The sequence below is a fragment of the Oncorhynchus nerka genome, linkage group LG8, assembly GCF_034236695.1.
Source record: "Oncorhynchus nerka isolate Pitt River linkage group LG8, Oner_Uvic_2.0, whole genome shotgun sequence".
Taxonomy (NCBI): domain Eukaryota; kingdom Metazoa; phylum Chordata; class Actinopteri; order Salmoniformes; family Salmonidae; genus Oncorhynchus; species Oncorhynchus nerka.
Window position 1 is genome coordinate 7,275,849 of NC_088403.1, and position 11,836 is coordinate 7,287,684.

Genomic DNA, 11,836 nt, shown 5'->3' on the forward strand with positions numbered 1-11,836 from the left:
AACCAACAGTGAAGACCTTACTGTGAAACGCTGACTGACCAGCCCTTAACCAACAGTGCAGTTCAAGAAGAGTTAAGAAAATATTTACTAAATAGACTAAAGTAAAAAATAATAATAAAAAGTAACCTAATAAGAATAACAATAACGAGGCTATATATAAGGAGTACTGGTACCGAGTCAGTGTGGAGGCTATATACAGGGGGTACTGGTACCGAGTCAGTGTGGAGGCTATATACAGGGGGTACTGGTACCGAGTCAGTGTGGAGGCTATATACAGGGGGTACTGGTACCGAGTCAGTGTGGAGGCTATATATAAGGAGTACTGGTACCGAGTCAGTGTGGAGGCTATATATAAGGAGTACTGGTACCGAGTCAGTGTGGAGGCTATATACAGGGGGTACTGGTACCGAGTCAGTGTGGAGGCTATATACAGGGGGTACTGGTACCGAGTCAGTGTGGAGGCTATATACAGGGGTACTGGTACCGAGTCAGTGTGGAGGCTATATACAGGGGTACTGGTACCGAGTCAGTGTGGAGGCTATATACAGGGGTACTGGTACCGAGTCAGTGTGGAGGCTATATACAGGGGGTACTGGTACCGAGTCAGTGTGGAGGCTATATACAGGGGGTACTGGTACCGAGTCAGTGTGGAGGCTATATACAGGGGGTACTGGTACCGAGTCAGTGTGGAGGCTATATACAGGGGGTACTGGTACCGAGTCAGTGTGGAGGCTATATACAGGGGGTACTGGTACCGAGTCAGTGTGGAGGCTATATACAGGGGGTACTGGTACAGAGTCAGTGTGGAGGCTATATACAGGGGTACTGGTACAGAGTCAATGTGGAGGCTATATACAGGGGCTCCTGGTACCGAGTCAGTGTGGAGGCTATATACAGGGGGTACTGGTACCGAGTCAGTGTGGAGGCTATATACAGGGGGTACTGGTACCGAGTCAGTGTGGAGGCTATATACAGGGGGTACTGGTACCGAGTCAGTGTGGAGGTTATATACAGGGGCTCCTGGTACCGAGTCAGTGTGCGGGGGTACAGGTTAGTGAAGGTAATTTGTACATGTAGGTAGGGGTGAAGTGACTAGGCATAGATAATAAACAGCGAGTAGCAGCAGTGTACAAAAGGGGGGGGGGTCAATGTAAATAGTCCGATGGCGATTTTATTAATTGTTCAGCAGTCTTATGGCTTGGGGGTAGAAGCTGTTGAGGAGCCTTTTTGTCCTAGACTTGGCCCTCCGGTACCGCTTGCCGTGCGGTAGCAGAGAAAACAGTCTATAACTTGCACTACCCTCTGTAGCCCCTTACGGTCAGATGCCGAGCAGTTGCCAAACCGGTCAGGATGCTCTCGATGGTGCAGCTGTAGAACCTTTTGTGGATCTGAAGACCAATGCCAAATCTTTTCAGTCTCCTGAGGGGGAAAAGGTTTTGTCGTGCCCTCTTCACGACTGTCTTGGTCTATTTGGACCATGTTAGTTTGTTGGTGAAGTGGACACCAAGGAACTTGAAACTCTCGACCCGCTCCACTACAGCACCGTCAATGTTAATGAGGGCCTGTTCGGCCCGCCTTTTCCTGTAGTCCACGATCAGCTCCTTTGTCTTGCTCACATTGAGGGGGAGGTTGTCACACTGCCAGGTCTCTGACCTTCTCCCTATAGGCCGTTTCATCGTTGTCGGTGATGAGGCCTACCACTGTTGTGTCGTCAGCAAACTTAATGATAGTGTTGGAGTCGTGTTTGGCCACACAGTCATGGGTGAACAGGTAGTACAGGAGGGGGCTAAGTACACACCCCTGAGGGTCCCCAGTGTTGAGGATCAGCGTGGCAGGCGTGTTGTTGCCTACTCTTACCACCTGGGGGCAGCCCGTCAGGAAGTCCAGGATCCAGTTGCAGAGGGAGGTGTTTAGTCCCAGAGTCCTTATCTTAGTGATGAGCTTTGTGGGCACTACGGTGTTGAACGCTGATCTGTAGTCAATGAACAGCATTCTCACATAGGTGTCTGGGAGGATGCTGTTGATGTGAGCCATGACCAGCCTTTCAAAGCACTTCATGGCTACCAATGTGAGTGCTATGGGGCTGTAATCATTTAGACAGGTTACCTTCGCTTCCTTGGGCACAGGGACTATGGTGGTCTGCTTGAAACATGTAGGTATTACAGACTCGGTCAGGGAGAGGTTGAAAATATCAGTGAAGACAGTTGGTCCGTGCTAGCTTTGAGTACACATCCTGGTAATCCGTCTGGCCCAGCGGCTTTGTGAATGTTGACCTGTTGAAAGGTTTTGTTCACATCGGCTACCGAGAGCGTTATCACACAGTCATCCAGAACAGCTGGTGCTCTCGTGCATGCTTCAGTGTTGCTTGCCTCGAAGCGACCATAAAAGGCATTTAGCTCATCTGGTAGGCTCGTGTCACTGGACAGCTCCCGTCTGGGTTTCCCTTTGTAGTCCAGAATAGTTTTCAAGCCCTGCCACATCCGACGAGCGTCAGAGCCGGTGTAGTAGGATTCAATCTTAACCATCATATCGACGTTAACTTGCAGTCACGCCATGATTTGTTGTGTGCTCCTCCCACTACGACTCAGGAAACCACACCAGTTTATTAGGCTACAGATAAAATGAGTTATGATGACCTTCAAAGGGTGACAAGCTTCTTGCTCATTTCCAATCAATATTGAAGGTCTTATTCTGGAGACATGATGATCGATACTTGGCTGCCATTTTAACAAATATAAATCATCAGTCTGTTTTGTCCATATTAATCTCCTCATGTAAACTATGCCTTGCACTGTGTCTGCCAGCTGTTGGCTAGAGAGCACGTTGCAAACCTACCAGAGTGGGCTCACTTCTAATGCGATGGAAACATATTTAACTTGTATTTCTTATTCGGTACATGGGACTGGGAGCCTCAAAAGGTATTTTGAGATGCACTATGCCATCACACACAGCCTTTCATCTGCAATAAGTCAATTTAATGGAAACATGTCTCCGGTGTGAAAATGCGCGTGTTGTTTTTATGCTAATTTGAGTATATTTGCATTGAAAATCTGTCGCCTATTGTTTGGAAACTCATCGCTTGGTGCGCGAAAGAAACAAAACCACGCCACCTGCTGGAGAAGACATAATATTGGCCGAATTGGGCCTCTTACACAGCAACACGTCATCCGGTCTAACGGCCATCTCCGGTCTAATGGCCATCTCGTGCATGTGCAGGCCATCTCCAGTCTAACGGCCATCTCCGGTCTAACGGCCATCTCCGGTCTAACGGCCATCTCGTGCATGTGCAGGCCATCTCCAGTCTAACGGCCATCTCCAGTCTAACGGCCATCTCCGGTCTAACGGCCATCTGTGCATGTGCAGGCCATCTCCGGTCTAACGGCCATCTCCGGTCTAACGGCCATCTCCGGTCTAACGGTCATCTCCGGTCTAACGGTCATCTCCGGTCTAACAGCCATCTGTGCATGTGCAGGCCATCTCCGGTCTAACGGCCATCTCCGGTCTAACGGCCATCTCGTGCATGTGCAGGCCATCTCCGGTCTAACGGCCATCTCCGGTCTAACGGCCATCTCCGGTCTAACGGCCATCTCATGCATGTGCAGGCCATCTCCGGTCTAACGGCCATCTCCAGTCTAACGGCCATCTCCGGTCTAACGGCCATCTGTGCATGTGCAGGCTATCTCCGGTCTAACGGCCATCTCCGGTCTAACGGCCATCTGTGCATGTGCAGGCCATCTCCGGTCTAACGGCCATCTCCGGTCTAACGGCCATCTCGTGCATGTGCAGGCCATCTCCGGTCTAACGGCCATCTCCAGTCTAACGGCCATCTCAAGATGGAGAAGAGCCGTGGCCTAGCACCAGAAGCATGAGGGTAACGTCACAACAAGCGCCTGCACCTCTGTTACCCCAGTCACTAGCACCTGACCACCTCAGTGATGAGGAGCCAGTGTTACCCCAGCCACTAGCACCTGACCACCTCGTTGATGAGGAGGCAGCATTACCCCAGCCACCTGACCACCTCAGTGATGAGAAGACAGCATTACCCCAGCCACCTGACCACCTCAGTGATGAGGAGGCAGCGTTACCCCAGCTACCTGACCACCTCGGTGATGAGGAGGCAGCATTACCCCAGCCACCTGACCACCTCAGTGATGAGAAGACAGCATTACCCCAGCCACCTGACCACCTCAGTGATGAGGAGGCAGCGTTACCCCAGCTACCTGACCACCTCGGTGATGAGGAGGCAGCATTACCCCAGCCACCTGACCACCTCAGTGATGAGGAGACAGCGTTACCCCAGCCACCTGACCACCTCGTTGATGAGGAGGCAGCATTACCCCAGCCACCTGACCACCTCAGTGATGAGAGGACAGCATTACCCCAGCCACCTGACCACCTCAGTGATGAGAAGACAGCATTACCCCAGCCACCTGACCACCTCAGTGATGAGGAGGCAGCGTTACCCCAGCTACCTGACCACCTCAGTGATGAGAAGCCACCTGACCACCTCAGTGATGAGGAGACAGCATTACCCCAGCCACCTGACCACCTCAGTGATGAGGAGGCAGCGTTACCCCAGCCACTAGCACCTGACCACCTCAGTGATGAGGAGGCAGCGTTACCCCAGCCACTAGCACCTGACCACCTCAGTGATGAGGAGACAGCGTTACCTCAGCCACCTGACCACCTCAGTGATGAGGAGACAGCATTACCCCAGCCACCTGACCACCACAGTGATGAGGAGACAGCTTTACCCCAGTCACCTGACCTCCTCAGTGATGAGGAGACAGCGTTACCCCAGCCACCTGACCACCACAGTGATGAGGAGACAGCTTTACCCCAGCCACCTGACCTCCTCAGTGATGAGGAGACAGCATTACCCCAGCCACCTGACCTCCTCAGTGATGAGGAGACAGCATTACCCCAGCCACCTGACCACCACAGTGATGAGGAGACAGCATTACCCCAGCCACCTGACCTCCTCAGTGATGAGGAGACAGCGTTACCCCAGCCACCTGACCACCTCAGTGATGAGGAGCCAGCTTTACCCCAGCCACCTGACCACCTCAGTGATGAGGAGACAGCGTTACCCCAGCCACCTGACCACCTCAGTGATGAGGAGACAGCGTTACCCCAGCCACCAGACCACCTCAGTGATGAGGAGACAGCGTTACCCCAGCCACCTGACCACCTCAGTGATGAGGAGACTGCGTTACCCCAGCCACCTGACCACCTCAGTGATGAGGAGACAGCGTTACCCCAGCCACCTGACCTCCTCAGTGATGAGGAGACAGCGTTACCCCAGCCACCTGACCTCCTCAGTGATGAGGAGACAGCTTTACCCCAGCCACCTGACCACCTCAGTGATGAGGAGACAGCTTTACCCCAGCCACCTGACCTCCTCAGTGATGAGGAGACAGCTTTACCCCAGCCACCTGACCACCTCAGTGATGAGGAGACAGCTTTACCCCAGCCACCTGACCACCTCAGTGATGAGGAGACAGCTTTACCCCAGCCACCTGACCTCCTCAGTGATGAGGAGACAGCTTTACCCCAGCCACCTGACCACCTCAGTGATGAGGAGACAGCTTTACCCCAGCCACCTGACCACCTCAGTGATGAGGAGACAGCTTTACCCCAGCCACCTGACCACCTCGGTGATGAGGAGCCAATGCAGGTGTGTCTAGACACTTACCCAAACCGCATTATCAGTGGGGGAAAGCAGGCTTTTTGTAGCAACTGGTTCAAGGTCTGCATTTGGTTGTGGTGCACCACAACGTAGCTACGTCATCTGAGGAGGCAATAGTGGACTTTTTCAATGTGTGTAGCTCCCTGTACAACTCCTTTAGGAAAACCACGGTGGAGGCACAGTAGTACACTGGGGAAAAACTAAAAGACTGGGACTGGCCACATCGCCAATGGCGTCAGTCATTTTGAAATCATGTGGCAATATCACAGAGACGCTCGGTGAAATCAAACCTACTCACGCAGATGTGAGACTTGAGGCCACAGGCTTAAAGAAAGCTTTACGTTTATTGCTAACATGTCTCACAAAATCCTGGGGCTCCTCGACGTTCCTAACAAGTTACTGCAGTCTGAAGCTACTGATCTACATGTAACAGTATAACTTTAGACCGTCCCCTCACCCATACCCGGGCGCGAACCAAGGACCCTCTGCACACATCAACAACAGTCACCCACGAAGCATCGTTACCCATCGCTCCACAAAAGCCGCGGCCCTTGCACAGCAAGGGGAACTACTACTTCAAGGTCTCAGAGCAAGTGACGTCACCGATTGAAACGCTATTTAGAGCGCACCACCGCTAACTAGCTAGCCGTTTCACATCCGTTACATCAGCACCACCGCTAACTAGCTAGCCGTTTCACATCCGTTACATCAGCACCACCGCTAACTAGCTAGCCGTTTCACATCCGTTACATCAGCACCACCGCTAACTAGCTAACCGTTTCACATCCGTTACACCAGCACCACCGCTAACTAGCTAGCCGTTTCACATCCGTTACATCAGCACCCCCGCTAACTAGCTAGCCGTTTCACATCCGTTACATCAGCACCACCGCTAACTAGCTAGCCGTTTCACATCCGTTACATCAGCACCACCGCTAACTAGCTAGCCGTTTCACATCCTTTACATTCACACCAGTGTCAAACTTGTGTACATATGGGTGCGTTGAAAAACTGCGATGTGATGCTGCATTCGAAAAAAGGAGCGCACGAGCACACCGACTCCAAGCAAACAACTGAAACTCAGCATGTAGTTGAAAACACAATTTGTTGTTGCTAACATTAGCTTGGTAGCTAGGTGGCTAACACTAACGTTAGCTAGCTGTCTAATGTTAACTAGGCTAGGGGTTAAGGTAAAGAGTTAGGTTAAAGGGTTAAGGTTAACTAAAAGGGTTACGGTCAGGGAAAGGGTTAGTTAACATGCTAAGTAGTTGCTAAAATGCTAAAGTTGTCCGTGAGGGGATTCAAACATGCAACCTTTGGGTTGGTAGACATTTGCATTATATGCACACACATTCACTCTGACCAACCACACTCCCTTTTTGTTTTTGCCTTCAGTAACCTTCTGTTTTCTGTAACCATACAAAACGTAACATATCATACTAATTTCAGTGTCCCGGATTTCCATTTACTATGTTACGTCTAGAATATGAGACCAGGCCGATTGTTTTGGTGCGTGCTGCCCATCTTGGGCTACCGGTCTTCGTAGTGCTTTTCTTCAACATGGCGTGTTTTCTTGTGGCAAAATGACAGTTGTTGTGTAAATGGATGCAGTTCAGATAGGCCTACATGTTGTATGTCGCAGTAGTATCAGACCAATACAGTGTGTAGCCTACTAAAAGAAGTCGGCAAACGTTCACTCGTATCATTCATTTGCATTACACACAGGCGTTGTGTGATATGCTACCGTGAAAGTGATGTCATTACTATGAAAAGGACACCAGATACTGTGTTCGCTCGCTCCCTGCTCTCTCGCTACAGCGTGTGTTGCTCTCTGATTGGGCATTTACTCTTATTCGCGCTAGATTTTAATTGGCTACTGTCATGTAGGACATTTCACATCAGCTATATAGAACACCGCAATTCATTTCACTTAGTTTGCTTTTTCTGAAACTCTCCCACAGAAAAATATTTGCGCACTTGGCGAAGTGGCGGCTTGGCTTACTGTAGGTTACGCTCATCGCGTAGTGTCACAAATTCGACAGAAATGTAGCCTATAGTTATAATGATTGAAGTGGAAGTTGTGAAGCCTGTAAGAATTATAATGATTGAAGTGGAAGCCTGTAAGAATCTCTGAAGCCTGTAAGAATAAGCCTGTAAGAATCTCTGATAGCCTGGCGGTGCTCGTCCTGTCTAGTGGAAGTTATGAAGCCTGTAAGAATCTCTGATAGCCTGGCGGTGCTCGTCCTGTCTAGTGGAAGTTGTGAAGCCTGTAAGAATCTCTGATAGCCTGGCGGTGCCCTGAGTGGAAGCCTGAAGCCTGTAAGAATCTCTGATAGCCTGGCGTCTCATCCTGTCTGGGGAACTTATGAAGCCTGTAAGAATCTCTGATAGCCTGGCGGTGCTCGTCCTGTCTAGGGAAGTTGTGAAGCCTGTAAGAATCTCTGATAGCTTAGTGGTGCTCGCTTAGTGGTGCTCACCTGGCGGTGCCTGTAAGAATTTCTGTCCTGTCTAGTGGAAGTTAAGCCTGTAAGAAGCCTGTAAGAAGCCTGTATCTCTGATAGCCTGGCGGTGCTCATTCTGTCTGGGGAACTTATGAAGCCTGTAAGAATCTCTGATAGCCTGGCGGTGCTCGTCCTGTCTAGGGGAAGTTGTGAAGCCTGTAAGAATCTCTGATAGCTTAGTGGTGCTCACCCTGTCTAGCTGATCTATGTGTGTTGGTAGGAGCAACGTATGTGTAGAGTTTCTTTGGATACGCTTGTATGTTGTAGTGGGGGGATACGGGTTGTAGTGGGGGGGCGGGTGGCGGCATCTCTTTCTTGTGTTATTATACAAAACAACGGTTGTTGATGTGTTCAGACCCCATTTTTGTACATTTGAACAGCAGAAGGAACAATCTATCTTGCGTTTTTAGGGCTCTAAAGCAATATTAGTTGCTACATCCCCCCCATGGATGTAGAATGGCATTTCCTCCTAGAGCTGTGCCCGAGCCCTGAACGCTATCAACAGCTCCAACAAAGCCTACGACAAAATCCTGCCATGAGAATGTGGACTCTCACTCAACAGCCAGGCCGGCCAAGCTAGCACCAACTGAGACGAGGTTCCTCGAATTCACTTCTGATAGCAGTGTAAAGAAACTGGTAAATCAACCAGAAAAATCACAAATCAATCATCTACATTTGACATTATTTACGTTATTTAGCAGACGCTCAGATCCAGAGAGACTTACAGTTAGTGAGAGAATTACAGTTAGTGAGAGACTTACAGTTAGTGAGAGACTTACAGTTAGTGAGAGACTTACAGTTAGTGAGAGACTTACAGTTAGTGAGAGACTTACAGTTAGTGAGAGACTTACAGTTGGTGAGAGACTTACAGTTGGTGAGAGACTTACAGTTAGTGAGAGGTTTACAGTTAGTGAGAGACTTACAGTTAGTGAGAGAATTACAGTTAGTGAGAGACTTACAGTTAGTGAGAGACTTACAGTTAGTGAGAGACTTACAGTTAGTGAGAGACTTACAGTTAGTGAGAGACTTACAGTTAGTGAGATAATTACAGTTAGTGAGAGGTTTACAGTTAGTGAGAGAATTACAGTTAGTGAGAGACTTACAGTTAGTGAGAGACTTACAGTTAGTGAGAGACTTACAGTTAGTGAGAGACTTACAGTTGGTGAGAGAATTACAGTTAGTGAGAGACTTAAAGTTCATCTTAAGGTATAGCTCGATGGGACAACCACATATCACTGTCATAGTAAGTACATTTTTCCTCATTCAGGTAACTATCAGCTGGGTCAGAGCTAGTAAGGGGGGGGTCAAGAGTTCATGAATGTTCACGATGAGGGGGGGGGGTGCTGTGGGATTATTTAAGATGCTGTTTGAAGAGGTCGGGTTTCAGATGTTTTCAGAAGATGGGCAGGGACTCTGCTGTCCCTGTTTCAGGGGGAAGCTGGTTCCACCATTGGGGTGACAGGACAGAGAAGAGCTTGGACTGAGCTGAGAGGAAGCTGCCTTCCCGTAGGGGTGGGAGGACAGAGAAGAGCTTGGACTGGGCTGAGAGGAAGCTGCCCTCCTATAGGGGTGACAGGACAGAGAAGGGTTTGGACTGGGCTGAGAGGAAGCTGCCCTCCCGTAGGGGTGACAGGACAGAGAAGAGCTTGGACTGGGCTGGGCTGAGAGGAAGAGAAGAGATGCCCTCCCTCCTAGGGGTGAGAGGACAGAGAAGAGCTTGGACTGGGCTGAGAGGAAGCTGCCCTCCCGTAGGGATGAGGGTGAAGAGACCAGACAGAACGGAGTGCTTGGTTGGGGTGTAGAGGGTTTGAACATAAGCCTGGGGTGGCAGAACGGAGTGCTTGGTTGGGGTGTAGGGTTGGGGTGTAGGGTTGGGGTGTAGGGTTTGAACTTGGACTGGGCTGAGGGTTGGACTGGGAAGCTGCCCTCCTATAGGGGTGACCCAGAGGGATGAGGGCTGAGGCCCCAGGAGAGGTCAGAGAAGAGCTTGGACTGGGCTGAGAGGAAGCTGCCCTCCTATAGGGGTGAGAGAACAGAGAAGAGATTGGACTGGACTGATAGGGAGCTGCCCTCCCATAGGGATGAGAGGGCCAAGAGACCAGAGGGTAGGGTTCTTGGGGGGTGTAGGGTTGGGGTGTAGGGTTGGGGTGTAGGGTTTGAACATAAGCCTGGGGTGGCAGAACGGAGTGCTTGGTTGGGGTGTAGGGTTGGGGTGTAGGGTTGGGGTGTAGGGTTTGAACATAAGCCTGAAGGTAGGGGAGGGGAAGATCCTCTTGCTGCTCCAGAAAGCATGTTAAAACAAGGACCAATTATATTACATATTACCAATGACATAATTACAATTACCAATGACATATTCAACATTTGCCTCTTCTGTATTGACAGCCAGGTGGGTGTCCTCCACTGCTCGTTGGCATCTCCTCTAGCTGTGCTCCAATTGAAATTCAGCTCACCGGTTTCCAACATCTCATTTGAGTCTGAAATCAAATATGGCACGGTTTGATGCAGCGCATTCCGTTTCATGACACTGTGGCAGACGGGAGGTCAAACATGATTAAAATGACTATTTCAACAACAAAAAAACTCAATTAGACTCAGTCGGCGGGGCAGTTTGAGGCTTTATAATGCTATAAAAAATGGCCCACGGCTCTTCAGAATGTGAATATGAGAATCTGTCGTAGGTCTCCCTGAGGTAATGAAATCAATATAAGAAGCAAAACAATGAGGATACTCATTTCAGTTTCATCAAGTACAGATATGTAATACCAAATGGTTTATATTGAATGAATGAACAGAAATGAATTTGGATCATCTCAACCTGGGAGATTGATATCAATTTGTACATAATGTTGGTTAAGCATAGCTTTTTTATGAATGATTTGCAAGAAAAAGCTGCCAAGTCATCATGAAACACTTGAGTGATGAAGATGACAGGCGTTTGGGTTTCTACGTTACTGTTATGCTGCTTAGTGCATCTCTCTCTCTCTCTCTCTCTCTCTCCCTCTCTCTCTCTCTCTCTCTCTCTCTCTCTCTCTCTCTCTCTCTCTCTCTCTCTCTCTCTCTCTCTCTCTCTCTCTCTCTCTCTCTCTCTCTGTGTGTCTCCTGTCTCTCTCTCTCTCTCTGTGTCTCCCTACTCTCTCTCTCTCTCTCTCTCTCTCTCTCTCTCTCTCTCTCTCTCTGTGTCTCCCTACTCTCTCTCTCTCTCTCTCTCTCTGTGTCCCCCTCTTTCTGTCTCCCTACACTCTCTCTCTCTCTCTCTCTCTCTCTCTGTGTGTCTCCCTACTCTCTCTCTCTCTCTCTCTCTCTCTCTCTCTGTGTCTCCCTACTCTCTCTCTCTCTCTCTCTGTGCTCCCCCTCTTTCTGTCTCCCTACTCTCTCTCTCTCTCTCTCTGTGTGTCTCCCTCTCTGTCTCTGTCTCTCTCTCTCTCTCTCTCTGTGTCCCCCTCTTTCTCTCCCTACTCTCTCTCTCTGTGTGTCCCTCTCTCTCTCTCTCTCTCTCTCTCTCTCTGTCTCTCTCTCTCTCTCCTCTCTCTCTCTCTCTCTCTCTCTCTGTCTCTCCTCTACTCTCTCTCTCTCTCTCTCTCTGTGCTCCTCTACTCGTGTCTGTCTCCTCTCCTCTTCTCTGTCTCCCTACTCCCTCTCTCTC